The sequence below is a fragment of the Zea mays genome, chromosome 3 (genome assembly GCF_902167145.1).
Source record: "Zea mays cultivar B73 chromosome 3, Zm-B73-REFERENCE-NAM-5.0, whole genome shotgun sequence".
Taxonomy (NCBI): Eukaryota; Viridiplantae; Streptophyta; class Magnoliopsida; order Poales; family Poaceae; genus Zea; species Zea mays.
This window is the reverse complement of record NC_050098.1, coordinates 234,258,814-234,276,987: the sequence shown is the minus strand read 5'-3', so window position 1 is coordinate 234,276,987 and position 18,174 is coordinate 234,258,814.

The following is an 18,174-nucleotide window of genomic DNA, read 5'->3' as shown; positions in this document are numbered from 1 at the left end:
TTATCTTTATACCTTGTTTACCACTGAACTTTTTGGGTAGTACTTGCTAGTGCTTTATGTGGTTTTGGGTATGAAGATACATTATTCATGATCACACTTTTATTATCTGTTTATTATTACTGTTCATGATAAGATCATTATGTTAATTGGAACATGGAGCGACCACCCGAGAAAACAGTGCTACCACAAGGGTTTAATGGGACGCCCTTGGCTGATTAATTAGGAAAGCTAGTGGAAGACTACCTTACCTGAAAGGGGCAAAGGCAGTAGGGGAGTGGTCAGTGTGGGGAGGTCCTTGGGATGATTTTGCTGCGATGGCGGTCATGCGAGGGGTCCCTGCATTGGAGCTTCCTATAAACTGTAGCGGGTTTTCTGAAGCTAGTGGAACTTTGTGAAGGCCTCGTAGTGTTACCCTGCCTCGCCTCCTCGGTAGAGGTGTATGGGAAGTCGTGATCCCTTGGCAGATGGGTAACATGACTTGTGGGTAAAGATGCGCAACCTCTGCAGAGTGTAAAACTGGTATACTAGCCGTGCTCACGGTCATGATCAGCTCGGACCCTCACATGATTAAATTATGGAACTAAATTCAATTTGTCATATGCATTGCATCGCAGGTGAGGTTGTTACTTTTGTTCTACTATTTAATTGGGTTGGTATTTACTTGTACTTAGTAACTGCTAATAAAATTTTGACCAACTTTAAAAGCAATGCTCAGCTCTAACCATCCTCTTTGGTAAGCCTTACACTTCACGTGAGCTCCCATCTTTGGCGAGTTCATGCACATTATTCCCCACAACTTGTTGAGCGATGAACGTATGTGAGCTCACTCTTGCTGTCTCACACCCCCCATAGGTCAAGAACAGGTACCACAGGATGAGGTGCATGGAGGATGCTGCGATGTGTTCGTGAGAAGTCTAGGCCGTCGTCTCCCAGTCAACTTTGGGTTGCTGGACCGTTGTCTCCTTATAATGTAATTATTTATTTATTTTGTACAGAACTCCTATTATATAGTAAAGATGTGACATTCGATCATGTGCCATGATTCATCATATGTGTGAGACTTGGTCCCAGCACACCTGGTGATTATGTTCGCGCCCGGGTCTTGGTGCCCCGAAACCCGGGTGTGACAACTATGGAGTAGTTCTAGAAAAGGTACCTTTGTTGTGTGACAATGAGAGTGCTGTTAAAATTGCTAATAATCCTGTACAACACTCTCGCACCAAGCACATTGATATCCGTCATCACTTCCTTAGAGATCATGTTGCTAAAGGAGACATCCTTTTAGAAGGAATGAGGTCCGAAGATCAATTAGCGGATAATTTCACTAAGCCACTTGATAAGACCCGCTTTTGCATGTTGAGGAATGAATTAAATATACTTGATCTCAGAAACTTTATTTAAGATGTCAAATGGTGTTATCAAGCTTGCATTGCATGTTTAAATTTCTTGTATTGCATCTAGGGCTTATCTAACCTAGTTGAGATAACCGCCAACAAAGCGAGTGAAAAAGCTTAACTCGGATCAAACTTGACAAGTCTTAGTTTTAAGCTTTTAGCACTTAAATTCTTACTTTTTATGCAATTGTTGGTTCTTGAAATATGCATGAGGTTCTGCACTTAGGGGGAGTATTCAAACTCAAATCACTCATGAAAACCCCTAGTGCAAGGCCAAAATGCAAATTTCACCATTTGCCTATTTTCTCTAAAAATTATCTAGCCTATGGCAAAATATTTTGAAAATTATGAGAAAATATATGAGGGTACCAATACCTGTCCCAACAAGTGTTATTTTGTGTGATTATAAGTTGGGATTTGGTTTGGTCGAAAACTAGATAGAAAAATTCAAAAAATCCAAATTTTCCCTCTGTCTGGGCTCACCGGACAGTCCGGTGTGCACCGGACACTGCACTGTGCACTGTCCGGTGCACCGGCCGCGCGCGCAAGAACTCCCTTTCCTGTGCGCTGTTCGGTGGTTCACCGGACAGCTACTGTGCGCTGTCCGTTGTGCACCGGACAGACACTATAGACTGTCCGGTGCGCCCATATCCCGTTTTAAAAAAAGGCCTCCAGCCCGAAACCGAGCCAGAGGCTCTCATTCTCCTCTGTGTTCTCTGGCTCTCTGCTCTCTGGCGATTCCCCCTCTGCTCATCGTCAGTGCTCATCGGCAACGTGCTCCTGTGACTTCTCCAGCGTGGGCATCTCTGTCTCCTCCTCTCGGTGAGCAGCCTCCTCCCTCTGCCTCTCCCCTCTCTGTTCTTCTGGTGTGCAGTGAACCTCTTTCCACCCCTTGACTGCCAAATTCAAAATCTTGTCAAAGCTCTGTGAATCATGTGGTGGAATGTGTTCCTATGTGTCCCTTAATATCCCTGCAGGTTTCTAGCTCCCTTTGGGAGGGTTTCAATCCTCAAATGGTCATATCTCCAAAAACCTAATTCACCGCACGCCACGTGTTCGGTGAAATGTCCAAACCAGCCAAAAATGCTCCGATTGAACCCAAATTTTTCAGGCACCTTCACAACACCTTCAGTAACATATTCGCCAAATTTCACGCCAATCCGATATACCAGGCTTCAATTTCACTCAATTCCCCGTTTTGAGCGATCGTTTCCGAGCCGAGTGCCCAAATTCCATTTTCTTCGCCTAAAATCAAACCAAGCCCACACTTCACTCATATTCACCCATATAAACCTATTTGTGAAGTATCGGCTCAATTCTCCATCATTTCATACCTCAATTCAAATTCCAAACCTCCTATGGCACTATTTCTCGTTCAAACGCTGTTTTCACGTCGTTTGACCTCTCGATCGCCATATCTCTCGTTCTCTGTGCCATATTTCTCTGTGTATGTATTTATTCACATTTCATATACTTATGACTATGTGACTAATACGTGCTCACCTCTTCTGTCATTTCAGTGACCTTGCCTGCCCGTGAGCCGTCTCCTGTCCTGCCTAGATTTTCACCTCTCGTGTGAGCTTTCCAGGTAGACATCTCCTCTTTTGATATTCTATCGGCTATTATCGACTTGTGCTTAGCTTCTCTCTCTCATTTGCCATCGTTAGGTCAGGATGCCGTGCACGAAGAATGTGTCGGTGCCAGGGGGAGGCGATGATGAGGATCCTCGTCGCCCTTTCAGGCAGGTCAAGGGAAAGACCGTGTACTTGGAGCAGCAGGAAGGCCGCAAGAAGCGGCGTATGGACAGAGCAGCCCGAGCAGCGGTAGCAGCAGCAGCAACCGCTGAGCAGGCCGAGCTAGGAGATCAGCCATAGACTCCTTCAGATCAGATTGCGTATCGAGTTCGTCGCCTCACCTCCCGGCCTCGCTCCTCCACTGCTTCCACTCCACCACCCACTTTGCCTGCTCCCGTCACCCCTACTGTGCCATCCACCACCTCCACTACACCAGCTTCCACTGCTCCTCCTCCCGCTCCTGCTTCCGCTCCTCCTATCCCACCTTCTCGCTTCTGAGAGCGCGATGAGACTGAGGTATGACCACTTGCTGCAGATCCCAGGTTATTTGATCTTCAGCATGCTACAGCGGCATGGGTACGTCGGTTCAGACATGTACCCGTGGAGACCTGGCTACCGGCTCAGAGGGACCCTGCTGCAGTCGATCTCTTCAGCACCAGGATTCAGGAGTCCTTCTTCAGGGCCCAGATGTCTGCACAGATTGCTCTGCGAGTGCACCGGCTTTTGGACCTTCCCGCTTTTCTGCTAGCCGCCAGTGCTGACTCTGAGGTTCACCTCTCCTATCTGCCTGGACTTCTCACTCTTTTGACTACCAGCGACATATATGTTGAGGAATGGGTCCGAGTTTTCTACGCTACTGTATGGATCGACCCTAATCACCACTGGATGAGATTCCGTTTTGAGCGAGAGGATGTCACTATTCATGCCAGCCAGATTCGCCAACTATTTGGATTTCACGAGTCATTGACTCGTCTTCACAGCTTATGCTATGGCACCTCTAACCCTCCTCGTCGCCCTCACGGCGGTGTTGCTCCTGGTACAGCTCATGTCGCGGCTCTGTTCCGCCCGCCCTTCTCAGATAGGTCGCGACGCTCTCCGACAGACTTCACCACAACAACAAAGTTTTTATATCAGCTTATGAGACAGACACTATTGTCGTGGATGGGGTACAGGGAGGCTGCCACTCATATCTAGCTCTGGCTCCTTGGTTCCCTGGTCTCTCACTCAGAGTTTGATGTTGTGGATTTCCTTATTTGTGAGATCGAGGACACTGTTCTGGATGGTCTGCGTGCTCGTCGACAGCTGCCTTATGCTCACTATCTGTGTCACATTTTTGCTCAGCTGATTCGGCCTCCACAGTTCCAGGGCACACTTGAGGCCTCACACCTCCTCTTTGGGTCCTACCGTCCAGCACCTAAGGACCCTGTGCCAACACCTGCTCCAGTATTTGACACTCAGGCCGAGGATACTGCTCTTCATCAGTTCAAAGCTCAGGACGCAACAGTTGATGATGATGATGATGATGATTTTGGGATTCCACCTCCGCCTCCTATGCCTCCACGCTCACATGATCATGAGGCTGGGAGTTCTAGTACTACCCCTGTTGCCCCTCCTGCCATTGACCCTGCTCTTGCTTCGATCCTCTAGACACTTACTCAGCAGCAGGCTCACTTGGCAGTCGAGCAGACCCGTCAGGCAGCGGCCCACCAGCAGTTGTACGAGAGAATGCTCTTGATGTTTCAGACAATTCAGGACGGGCAGGATTCTCTACAGCAGCAGCTTCTTCAGGACCGGGCTGAGAACAGGGCGTTCATGACTCTCATGCTTCAGCATTCTGGTATATCGATTCCCCCAGTTCAGTCAGCATCGCCTCCACCTCTTCAGGCTCCTGTTGTGCCAGCTCTTCAGGCAGGACCCCCTCTTCCTTCAGTTGGTCCTTCTTCCTCTCCGCTCCGGCCGGTCACCCTGGTTTTCACATCGCCGGTCATCAGCTCCGTCTGCCCTCAGCCATCAGTGCCACCAGCTTCTGCTGTTACCACTGCTGCTGTGGCGGTGTCTGTGACTTCTTCAGCTCCGGCAGCTCCTGCAGCGCAGCTTCCGTCTGAGACAGTACCAGCTCCAGCTTCTACAGCAGATCCTAGATCCGAGACTGACTCTGACCCACAGTTGGCGTTCGCTCTACTGCCTCGACCGCGCCCGGATGCGCCCCCGCCTCCTCCTCCCTCTTCTGATGTGTAGGTTCGGGTACCCTTTTGGTGTTTGACGCCAAAGGGGGAGAGATATGAGTTGTGAGAGCTAGGGGGAGTTAGGGAGTTAGTAGAGAGTCATTTTGATGTAATATTTGTGCTTGTTACTCTCTGTACTAGCTTGGTGCTTTTGGCTCACAAACTCTATATATACTCTCGATGCTTATGTTAACTGTGTATATTATGTTTTCACCTTATATGTTATCACCAGTATTTTAGTTCTTGTTCATCGATTTGATTTCATTTTTATATGAACAAGAAACTTACGACGTGTATGCGCTCATTCTTATTATTATGGTACACATTCTTTCTGTCAAAGATTACTGAGTATAACTAACCATCTTCTCTATTGACAGAAATTTCAAAACAAACTACTCTCACAAATCTTATAGGGTTGTCATCAATCACCAAAAAGGGGCAGATTGAAAGCATCTAGGCCCCTGGTTGGTTTTAGTTATTAATGACAACGTAATGTTATATGTGACTAACGTGTGTTTTGCAGAGACAAATGGTAAGTTAGGTTGCATTACAGGTAGAAGTACTACAACGGTGAAAACAATCCCGGAGATAAGAACTCGAAGCGACGGCTAAAACGACGAAACAAAAGGTGAAGGACTACGGAGTCCGAGTGTCAAGGAGATGTGGACACTCGTGATTTAGTTAGGTCTTTTATTCTCTTTTAGCCGTACTATAAAGAGGGGTTGTCGATGAGTAGTTTGACCAAGAGAGTTCTAGTGTAGTGTTTGTGCACATTCACACTCACATATAGTGCTAGGTGTCACTCTAGAACTCACTCACAAGTTCGAACGAAAACTGATTTGAAAAACAGCTGAAAACAGAAAATAGGGTTTCTGGCCTTGGGGCACCGGACTGTCCGGTGCACCCTCTGCCAGGTGGGGCCAAGATGGCCCTGGGGAAGAGTTTTACCCTGAAGGAAACCCGAGAGCGCCAGTTTCAGAAATGAATTTTAGTGGCGCACCGGACAGTGCACCGGACTGTCCGGTGTGCCATCAACCCAATGGCTAGCTGTCAGAACTAGCCGTTGGAGACGACCGTTGGCGCACCGGTGGCGCACTGGACTGTCCGGTGCGCCCATGCGCAGAAGAGTGCTGGTAACGACTAGTTGGTGGGTGAGGGCTATTTATACCCCCTCCACCCACCATATTCAATGTCTTGCTGCCCACATTAATTCCAGCACATTGCTAGAGCATTGCAAGCACCAAAAGCCTAGTGAGGAGATTAGAGAATCTTAATCCCGCATTTGTTCCTCATTAGCGCTAGCGAGAACCACCTAGAGCACACACCACTTGCATTAGGCTTCTCTTGGTCAAGCGAAAGTCTACAGCTTGTTACTCTTGGTGATCGGCATCACCTAGACGGCTTGGTGGCGTTGGGAGCTCGGTGATCACCGTGAAGATCTTGTTGGTGACCCGACTCAAGTTTGTAAGCGGTCTCGAGGGATCCACCGCGCCAGAGTGGCAAAGGATCATCTCGTAGTGAGCACTTAGTTCTTGCGAGGACCAAGGGAGAGCGATACCCTTGCGCGGGTGCTCCAACGAGGACTAGTGGAGAGTGCCGACTCTTCGATACCTCGAGAAAAATTGGAGGAGTCTTCTAAACCTTGCTTTACATTTCGCACTTAATTCAAGCACTTTACATTGTGTATTTGTTTAGCAAGTATTTGAAGTATTGTCTTAGCATTGTTGTATTTCTAGTATTATTATCTTAATGCTAGTTGTTGGGGTGAAGTTGGGCTCTTGCTTAGCTCTTGCTTAGGTTTTAATTAGTGTTGATTTTTAGAAAAGCCCAATTCACCCCCCCCTCTTGGGCATCGTGATCCTTTCACATGGAAATAGGAAACATTAGGTTTGTTACTAGTTAGGAGCTCGTAGGAAGTCTTCTTGAGGAGACGGTGCAGATAGAGCCGGTTTATGGCATGACAAGCTGTGTTCACAACTTCCGACTAAAACTGCTCAGGCGTCTTGTACTCTCCAAGCATCGTTCTTGCCATGTCGATTAACGTCCTGTTCTTCCTCTCTACCACACCATTTTGTTGTGGTGTGTAGGGAGCGGAGAACTCGTGCTTGATGCCTTCCTCCTCTAGAAACTCTTCAACTTGAAGGTTCTTGAACTCGGACCCGTTGTCACTTCTTATCTTCTTCACCTTTAGCTCAAACTCATTTGAGCTCTCCTTAAGAAGCGCTTTAGGGTTCCTTGGGTTTTGGACTTGTCCTGCAAAAAGAATACCCAAGTGAAGCGGGAAAAATCATCAACTATCACAAGACCATACTTACTTCCCCCGATGCTGAGATAGGCAACGGGACCGAAGAGATCCATGTGAAGAAGTTCCAGTGGTCTTGATGTCGTCATCACATTCTTGTTGTGATGAGTGCTTCCCACCTGTTTCCCTGCTTGGCATGCTGCACAAGGTCTGTCTTTTTCAAAATAGACATCGGTTAGTCCTAACACATGTTCTCCTTTCAGAAGTTTATGAAGGTTCTTCATTCCAACATGTGCTAGACGGTGATGCCAGAGCCAACCCATATTAGTCTTAGCGATTAAGCATGCATCTAGATCGGCATTCTCTTTCGAAAAATCAACTAAATAGAGCTTGTCATCTAATACACCCTTAAAAGCTAATGAACCATCACTCCTTCTAAAGACAGATACATCAACATTTGTAAATAAACAATTGTAGCCCATGTGACACAATTGACTTATATACAATAGATTGTACCCGAGCGACTCTACTAAAAATACATTTGATATTGAGTGCTCATTTATGATGGCTATCTTTCCCAATCCTTTAATCTTGACTTGGTTCCCATCTCCAAAGAAAATAGTATCCTGGGAATCCCTATTCTTGACGTAGGAGGTGAACATCTTCTTCCCCTCCGTCATGTGGTTTATGCATCCGCTGTCGATAATCCAGCTTGAGCCCCCGGATGCATAAACCTGCAAGGAATTTAAGCTTGGGTTTTAGGTACCCAACTCTTGTTGGGTCCTACAAGGTTAGTCATAACAGTTTTTGGAACCCATATGCAAGTCTTGTCTCCCTTGCATTTGGATCCCAATTTCCTAGCAACTACTTTTGCATTTTTGCATAAAAGTACAAAGGAAGCATTGCAAGCATGATAGACAGTAGTAGGACCATTGCAAGTTTTCCTAGGCGCATGAGGTACAACATGATTACGCCTAGGCCTATTTCTACCATGTGCATAAGTAGAGCTTGATGCAAACATATCATGTGAATCATGATAAATAGGTAAATCAACATGATTATAACTCCTATCATGATGAGAAACTTTCTTAACATGAGCATAAAGATATGCATGGTTCTTTTTATCATGTGAAGAATATGAGCTACTAACCATAGGAGCCTTCTCTTTCCCTTTGTTGAGATCGGAAGTCCTTTGGCTTGTTAAGTTCTTGGTTTCCTTTCGAAAACCAAGTCCATCCTTAATTGAGGGGTGTCTACCAACGGTGTAGGCATCCCTAGCAAATTTTAGTTTCTCATAATCATTTTTGCAAGTCTTAAGTTGATCATTAAGACTTGCAACATCATTATTTAATTTAGCAATAGTGGCAGCATGTTCATCAAAATCAACATCTTTACACCTATTGCAAATAACTACATGTTCCACACATGAACTAGTTGCTTTCTCTAGCTTAGCATTTAATTCATCATTTAAATTCTTTAAACTAGAGATAGATTCATGACAAGTAGACAACTCAGCGGATATCATTTCATTTCTCTTAATTTCTAGAGCAAGAGATTTTTGAACACTAATAAACTTATCATGTTCCTCATACAAAATATCTTCTTGCTTTTCTAGCAATCTATCCTTTTCATTAAGGGCATCAATTAATCCATTTATTTTGTCTACTTTAGTTCTATCTAATCCCTTAAACAAATCAATGTAGTCTACTTCATCATCAGAAGACTCTTCATCACTAGAAGAAGTATACTTGGGAGTGTCCCGAATACATACCTTCTTCTCCTTAGCCATAAGGCACGTATGACATTCGTTGGGGAAGAGCGAAGATTTGTCAAAGGCCAAGGCAGCCAGTCCTTCATCGTCGGAGTCAGATGAAGAGCAGTCAGAGTCCCATTCCTTTCCAAGGTGCACCTCGCCCTTTGCCTTCCTGTAGTTCTTCTTTTTCTCCTTCTTCCCATGCTTTTCTTGTACCTGGTCATTCTCATTATCGGGACATTGTGCTATAAAATGACTAGTCTTACCGTATTTGAAACAGGAGCATTTTCCCTTTGTTTTATTCTTGTTGGGGTATTTCTTGCGTCCTTTTAAGGTGGTTTTTAAGCACTTGGTGATGAGCGCCATTTCGTCCTCGTTGAGCCCAGCAACCTCCACTTGTGCTACCTTGCTAGGTAGTACCTCCATGCTGTTAGTTGCTTTGGGAGCAACGGGCTGCGGCGCATAGACGAGAAGTGGACCGTTCAAGGCGTCATTCACGTATCGTGCCTCCTTCACCATCATGCGCCCGCTTATGAACTTTCCGAGGATTTTCTCGGGCGTCATCTTGGTGTACCTAGGGTTTTCATGAATAAGATTGACAAGATTGGGGTCAATAACTGTAAATGACCTGAGCATGAGTCGGACGACATCATGATCCGTCCATCTTGTGCTCCCATAGCTTCAGATTTTATTGACCAGGGTCTTAAGCCTGTTGTAGGTCTGTGTTGGCTCCTCTCCTCTAATCACCGCGAACCTTCCAAGTTCCCCTTCCACCAATTCCATTTTCGTAATCATGGTGGCATCGTTTCCCTCGTGAGAAATCTTGAGGGTGTCCCATATTTGTTTGGCGTTGTCCAAGCCGCTGACTTTGTTGTATTCATCCCTGCATAGAGATGCTAGCAAAAAAGTAGTGGCTTGGGCATTCTTATGAATTTGTTCATTGATAAACACAGGGTTATTAGTACTATCAAAATGCATTAGAGCACCCAGAGGGGGGTGAATAGGTGATCCTGCGAAATTCAACACTAAATAGCCAATACTTGGTTATGAAATGTTAGTGCAATTAAAACCAAGTTGCTAAGGTATGAACTTCAGAAGAAAACCAATCACAAAGAAGATGGACACAGAACAAAATGATTTATCCCGTGGTTCGGCCAATGCCTACTTCCACGTTGTGGTGACCTCCTTTAGTCAAGGATTGCACTCAATCCCTCTCAAGTGATCCAATGATCAACTTTGAGTACCACAGTTATCTTCTTTAGTAGTCTTTTCCCGTTTGCGAGGAATCTCCACAAGTTGGAGCCTCTCGCCCTTACAATGATGATCACACAAGAAGCACAGAAGTAAGGGAGGGAAAGCAACGCATGCAAGACTCAATCCACAGCACACACATGCACACAAGCCAAGACTTGAGCTCAAAACACAACTCACGGAGTTCACAACTCAAACGAAGATCAAATCACTAACACAACAATCCAAATGCGTGGAGGCGGAGTCTAGAAGTCTTAAGATGCTTAGAGAATTCTTGGTGTACCGCTCCATGCGCCTAGGGATCCCTTTTACAGCCCCAAGGCAGCTAGGAGCCGTTGGAGATCAACTTGGAAGGCAAATCTTGCCTTCTGTCAAGTGGTGCACCGGACAGTCCGGTGCACCACCGGACATGAACAGTAAGCGTCCGGTGCATGCCCAACCGACTGTTGGCGTTGGCCACGCGTCGCCTGCTGATTGCGCAGCCGACCGTTGGTCGCGAGCACCGATGGCTCACCGGACAGTCTGGTGATTTTTAGCCGCAGTGCCTTTTTCTTTTCCCGAGAGCAGCCAGTTCGCCGTCGGGCCAGCCTGAGCACCAGACACTGTCCGGTGCACCACCGGACAGTCCGGTGCGCCACAGGCTCGTGCTGTTTTGGCTGAACTTAGCCATATCTTCTTCAAACATTTTTCTATTTTCTTGGTTATGTCTCTAGCACTTAGATAATCATGTTAGTGCCAAAAAACAATTTATTAAGTCTAGAACCATATCTTGTCCTTTGATGTGCACTTTACACCTCCTTAGCACATATGAGTTTAAAACAATTTGTTGGGCATTCAATCACCAAAACAATTATAGAAATAGCCCAAAGGCACATTTCCCTTTCACTAATTCACCCCCTCTTAGGTGTCACTTGTTTCCTTCAATTGGTATCAAAGCCTGGTTTGGCTCATTTGAAACACTTTAGCTTCACCGCTAAAAGAGCCGACACTTTTTAGAGGAAGGGATGGATACCCATAGGCCACCCCACTTCCCATATTATAGTGCTAGAATGGCTTGTTACCTAGAGGTTGTTGATCTAGGTGTTTGGAGAGTCACTCGTGACGGGATGAAACTCCCCAAAAATCCTGAGAAACCAACCACGAGTGAGGAAATAGAAATTCATTTACATGCTAGAGCCAAAAATTGCTTGTATGAATCTCTTAGCATGGATATTTTTAATAAAGTGTTTACATTGAAAACTGCTAATGAGATTTGGCTAAAATTGCATGAGCTCCATGATGACACATCTAATGTCCGTGAGCAAAAACATTGCCTAGTCTTAAATGGGTATAATTCTTTTGCTATGAAAGGTAATGAGCTTGTTAGAGATATGTATTCTCGTTTGAATCTAATCATCAATGAGCTCAATTCTATTGGCATAAATAAGCTAGGTGATGCGGACATTGTGAGGAAGATTATATCCCTGCTACCACAACAAAGATATGGGAGCATCATCACTATTCTTCACAACATGGAGGACTTGAGTACAATGACCCCAACAATTGTGATTGGGAAAATCGCGACTTTTGAAATGTCGCGAAAAATGTGTTAGGGAGAGGAACCAACTTCCTCAAGACCATATGCTTTTGCATGTGATGAAAGGAAGGGTAAAAAAAGACTCCCACTCTAAGTTCCTCAAGTGAAGAAGAGGAAGAAGAAGAAAGTGATAATTGTGAAGATAATCAACCATCAACATCATCCTTCAAGGATGAAGAAACAATCCGACGCGTCAAAAAGGTAATGGGGATGATCCGCAAGATTAATCTAATGGGTGTGCCCCTGCAGGTAGAGGATCTTCGTTTTAACATTGACAGGAAAAAGCAAAGAAAGAGAGGATGCTTCGTATGCAGGGAGAAGGGCCACTTCAGGGACAACTGTCCAACTATGGCCGAACCCAAAAAGGAGAGGAACAAAGGAAAGACGCTAACAAGTGTTAAAACTTGGGATGATTCTTCAATCGAAGATGAACCTCCAAGGACGAGCAGCCACCGGTCCTCATCACGCTCATCACGGTCATCATGCAAATGTCTTATGGCAAGAGGTAAAATGAGTATTCCATCCTCTAGTGATGAAAGTAGTAGTGATGATGAAGGTGAGGGAATGCCCTCCGTAGATGAGCTTGCGGAAGCCGTTAAATTTTTTCAGGATGTTTGCACTAAGCAAAAGGCTCAACTTAAAATCTTGAAAAGTAAGTTGATTAGCTTCCAAAATGATTATAAATGTTGCTAGAAAATTTGGAAACATTTGCAAATTTGAATTGTGAGCTATCAACTAAAATTGAGCAATTAGAAACTAGTGCTCCATCCACTGCTACCGATGATGGCCTTGTTAAAAGGAATGAGAAACTTAAGGCTAAGTTAGCTAGCTCCCAAGAAGCTATTGAAAATTTGCTAGGGAAAATGGAAATTTTTAGCATACACAATAATGAGCTAACTACTAAGCTAGAAAACATTGGTAGCACCCCATGGGCATCTTTAGTTGAAATTTCTGAAATTATTAAGAAAGATGCTTCTACTTCTTGCTTTGATTTAATTGATGATTCTAACCCCTGCAACCAAGTTCTTGTTGAGAATATTGTTGTAGAAACATGTTCAGATGAGGTTGCAAAGAAAAATGAGCAATTAAGGCAAGAAGTGGCTCATCTTGGCAAGGCTTTATATGACAAGAAAGGCAAATCCAAACAAATCCAACCTCCACAGGATAACACCACTGCGGGAGTGAACAAGCCCGTGGAGGGTGAAACCGTGATTTGTAGGTTATGCCACAAGGAAGGCCATAAGTTTTTCCAATACAAGGCAATGACCGGGGATAAGCAAAGGCAAAAGCTCAAGCAAAAGCCAGCAAGCAAAATCTCCAACACCTACATCAACAAGGTGGACAAAAGGCTACTACACCATATTTGATCAATAAGGAAAAGAATGGAAAGGTGATAGCGATCAAGGTTAACAAGCAAGCCAACAAAGGAAAGGGGGCCAAACACATCTGGGTGCCAAAGGAAATAATTTCAATCATGAAAAGCACCAAGAAGGTTTGGATCTCGAAAGGGAAGTGAGTAGTCCGAAGGACGACAGGAAATTTGGAGACTTGGCAAATTTGGGATATATATCATAGGATACATCATATTGGATCAAATTTATTGATAAGTGGATTAGTGAATATTTTTGGACCCAAATTTCCCCAGACATGACTAAGGTAACTAGAATCGTTGTATTTCTTTTTTATATATGCGTATCTATTTTCTTGTATCTAGTTTTACCTTTCATGCCTAGTATTTCATTTGGTATTTATTTGAGATTAACAATGCATGCATACTAGGTAAATCACATGGTAGGATTGCTTGTTTTCAATTCATAATCTTGAGCAAACCTACATGGTTTAAAATGATAAGCACGACACATGGCTTATTTAACATTCCAAAGTAAATGATACATCAATTGATATTTTAAAATACTACAAGTGATAAAATGCTTCAACTATGCTTCAATTAGTATTATTTAACGTATATGTGCCAAAGCTCGGATTATGGATAATTTTCCCCTCTTGATATCATATCAAAGTGCATGTCTCCTACAAGTATTAAAAACTTGTATGCACACTTTTAGGGGAGGTTACTCTATAATCTAAGTCTTTGAGACTAATACCTGTTCCAAGTCTATTATTTATAGTAGTCTCATTGAAAGGAAAATGGAGTACCCGGAGAAAGACAACAAGCTTTCAATGCAAATCTACAAGAATTCTTAGGTCTGACAAGCCTATCATTGGTCTTCAACTGGTCCGCAATTGACTTTCAATTGGTATCTTTGAGACTACATTTGGTATCATTTACATGTCTTCTCCAATATTTCATTAGACTATATTTCATATCATATACTTCCCATGTTGCTATACACGCATAAGTTGTTGAATCATATTTTGTTACCTATGCATAGGGTGAGTTAGTCTAACAAAATCATGTCTTGTACCTCTATTTCTCACATGTTTTTTCCTAAGTAGAAGATCTCTGTCAGGGGGGTATTTCTTCGTCTCTAAAGGGGGAGAAAATTCTTTCTAAGGGAAAACACTCGCTTAGGGGGAGTAATCTTTTAGTGCATCAATTGGTATTAATTGACAAATCTTTAAGAGGGCAAGTCTTATTTGCTTCCTATATGCTTTTAATGTCTTCCTTTTCGGTGGTTGATGCCAAAGGGGGAGAAGTTGTAGGGACCAAAGCAATGAAAATGTTATCAAACACCAAACACCACCAAATTAAAAAAATCATCCTTCAAGTGGTTTTGGCTCTTTGGTCTAAAATAGGAAGTAAGTGAATTATGGAGTTAGGGGGAGGCTTAAGTCCATAATCTCACTCTATGGGGACAATCATGCATCCTAGCAAATAGATTGCATATTTTAATTCAAATGTTTGTTATATTTGCTTGCTTTGGTTGTGTTGTCATCAATCACCAAAAAGGGGGAGATTGTAAGGAAAATGGACCCCGGGCCATTTAGCTCAATAAGTTTTGGTGTTTGACGATCAACATAACCTGTGGACTAATGTATTTCGCAAGTGTTTATGTGTTGTAGTTCAAGGATGCGAAGTGGATTGGACTTAGGCTCTAAGGATGCAACACCTCAAAGAAGACATTATAAGACCCACAGAAGACATTACAAAGTCATATTGAAGACACTTTATACATGCTAAGAGTCAAACACATCAAGAAGTAGAACTGAGATACAAAGTTACAAAACAAAAGTGAAGTTGACAAAGTTGAGAGGAAGGGCTGACTGAATTGGAAGTGTTTCACAAAATCAAATCTACTCAAACTAACATGGCTTCAACTCTAAGATGTAGATAATTTATAAGCTTTCCAAAAAGTCCAAGATCATCAAAATTGGAGTTTAGAGCTAAACTTTATGCCCACAATACGAAGTCGGAATTGCTGAAAAAACTGCAGCAGCATATGGGATGTCCGGTGCACATCGGACTTTCCGGTGTGCCAAATTTGCTCAAACTAGTATGGATTCAACTCTGGGATGTAGAGAATTTCATAAGCTTTCCAAAAAGTACAATATCATCGAAACCGGAGTTCGGAGCTAAAAGTTATGGCCAAAATACGACAAGTGAGCATGGGCTGTCCGGTGCACACCGGACCGTCCGGTGCGCCATGTTCGGTGCGCATCATCGGAAGCTCCAACGGCTACCTTTAATGGCTAGTACACGTGGCATGTCCGATGCACCTATCCGGTGCACCACAGAAAGCTGCAGAACTGCTTTCCAACGACTATATTTGAGTTGGGGCCTATATATACTTCACTCAACCGACCATTTGGAGGTGTGAGAGCCCAAGAGACATACCAAGGCACATAGTTCACATTTCCAAAAGCTCATACACCCAAGTGCTTAATAGAATCTCTCGGCGATTAGCGTAGGTGCTTTGCGAAGTGCTTAGGTTAGTTAGACCGCTCTAGCGCTTGCTCTAGGTGAATCCTAATTAGTTGAGTGAGTTTAAATAAACCACCAACCCCTCGGCTCTTGTGCAAGCCATTGTAATTGTACCGACTGGTGCGAGAGTCTTGCGAGACCTTGACAACCGTGTTTGTGTCACGGTCGCCACTGTGTACCGAAGGGAACGAGGCCCACGGTGTTTTCGGCCGGAAGCTCGATAGTGGAGACGGCGGGGAGCGTCCGAGAGGAGTCGGAAGTGGAGCACCACTTGCGCGTGGAGAAGGCCCGCAGCTCTCTACGGAGTTACTCGACCGAGGTGCTTGGCCCTCGCGTGGGCTTCCCTTTGCGTAGGGGCACCAACGAGGATTAGTCGGGACCTTGCGTGGTTTCGGATACCTCGGTAAAAATATCGACGTCATCCACGAGAGTTTGCATCTCTACCTTGCTCTTTAAGCTTCCGCATTTATATTAAGCATTTAAGTTTCAATCTTGTCTTTATACTTATATAGTGTAGATTGAAACTTAGCGATTGCAGTAGAGATAGCAACACTTAGACAAAACCTAGTTTGCACAATCTAGTTTGATTATTTGCATAGGTTTTGATATAGGGATTTATTTGTGGTCTAGTTTAGTGAATGTTTTAGAAGTACTAATTCACCCCCTTCTTAGGCGTCACCTGTTTCTTTTAGTATGCTCCAAGCAATTCATCACTAGTTGCTTCTATGGCATCTAGCCAGTCATCATTTGACTCATCAAGCTGGCTCTTGTACCTGAAGGTATACTTCAGATGGACTAAACCACCTTGGCTAGAGCCAGCAACAGCCTCCTTCGGCATTTCCCACCCATTTGCAAGTGGCCACACTCTATAAGCATTGTGTTCTTGAACCAAGTCTCTTGAACCAATGTAGGTGCACACTGTGTTGAAAGTTGCCTGGCATGCTTGCACATCATTCCCAAGTGCAGTGGCTGGCCTCCTAATCTCGAAGCGAGACCATATAGGGCGTTGAATAATCCCTACCACATCCTCCCTCTGACTTAAGTCATTCTTTACGTAAACCATTCCTGCATCCAGGAGCCCGGCCACCTCTTTCGAAATGTAGGCACTGGGTAGCTCGCTTCAGATTGAGGCACAAAGCTATAACAACCAAAGTTGTTGTGATACTGCTCCTTTCCGGTAGCCTTCGTCTCATAAGATAACTCATGAATGTTGCAAAAGCATCTTGCATCTGGTTCCAGTCCTTGGCTCCTCATGGCCCATATAAAGATCCCCACTTTAATGATAGCTTCGAGAGTAAGTTGGTGAAGGTAAATTTCAAAGGTTTTCATAACTTCGACCAACATTTTGTCCAGAGTAAACCGAAGCCCGGCTTTCATGAAGCTTCTAAAAACCACCACTTCGTCAGCTTCGGGAAGGGGAACATTATTCTCCCCTCAGGCCCTCATGATTGAGATGTCACGAAAGTACCTCCCCCTCATTGCATCAATCTATCCTTGTTTAATAGTTAATTTTCCAAAGACAACATGACTCGGTCTCCATGGCCGATCTTCGACATCTTCATTTCCGCTTTCCACATCGAAGCTTTCACTATCGCTAGAATTTTCAGATATCCCAGCTAACATCTCATTGGCAATCTTCTCCACGTTGGTTTTTTCCATGGCTTCATAAAATCCGGCCAGCGCTAGGTCAATGATCCTCTTCTCATCAGCCATTTGGACAATGCTTGCTAGAATGCCGAAGCTCAGAATTCAATCAAACTCGACAAAGTAAGGAAGGTTAAAATGGCAAACACAATGCGAGCAACTCAAATAGCACGAAAAATACTCACAACATAGCCTTCTATTTATATACTCAGAGCCCCACGATTTGGTAGGTCCAAGAGGTCAGTGTAATTCGCTATTCTAGCGAAGGGAAGGTGTTTATTAGGACCTTCGGCTAAAGGCCTTCGTTCATGTCGCAGTCTAAGTTTGTTACAAAGAAACAAAATCAATACTGCGAGGGGCTACTGTTGGGGACCTTCTTCCTCCGAAGGTCCTCAAAAACATAATTGACCATATGTTTTCAGTATGACATGGATTGTTACAGGGGGCTTCAGCTTCGGGATGAAGGTTTCTTTTATATAGCGAGGTAAAGATGAAGCCCGAAGGTAATAAGAATGAACGACGAAGTTGTAACCAAGGAGCTTTGGCTTTGATGTAATGATGAAGGCTGAGCACGATGATGACCGAAAAGGGACAAAAACTACTTAGTCCCTAATATTCTGTATTATAATAGT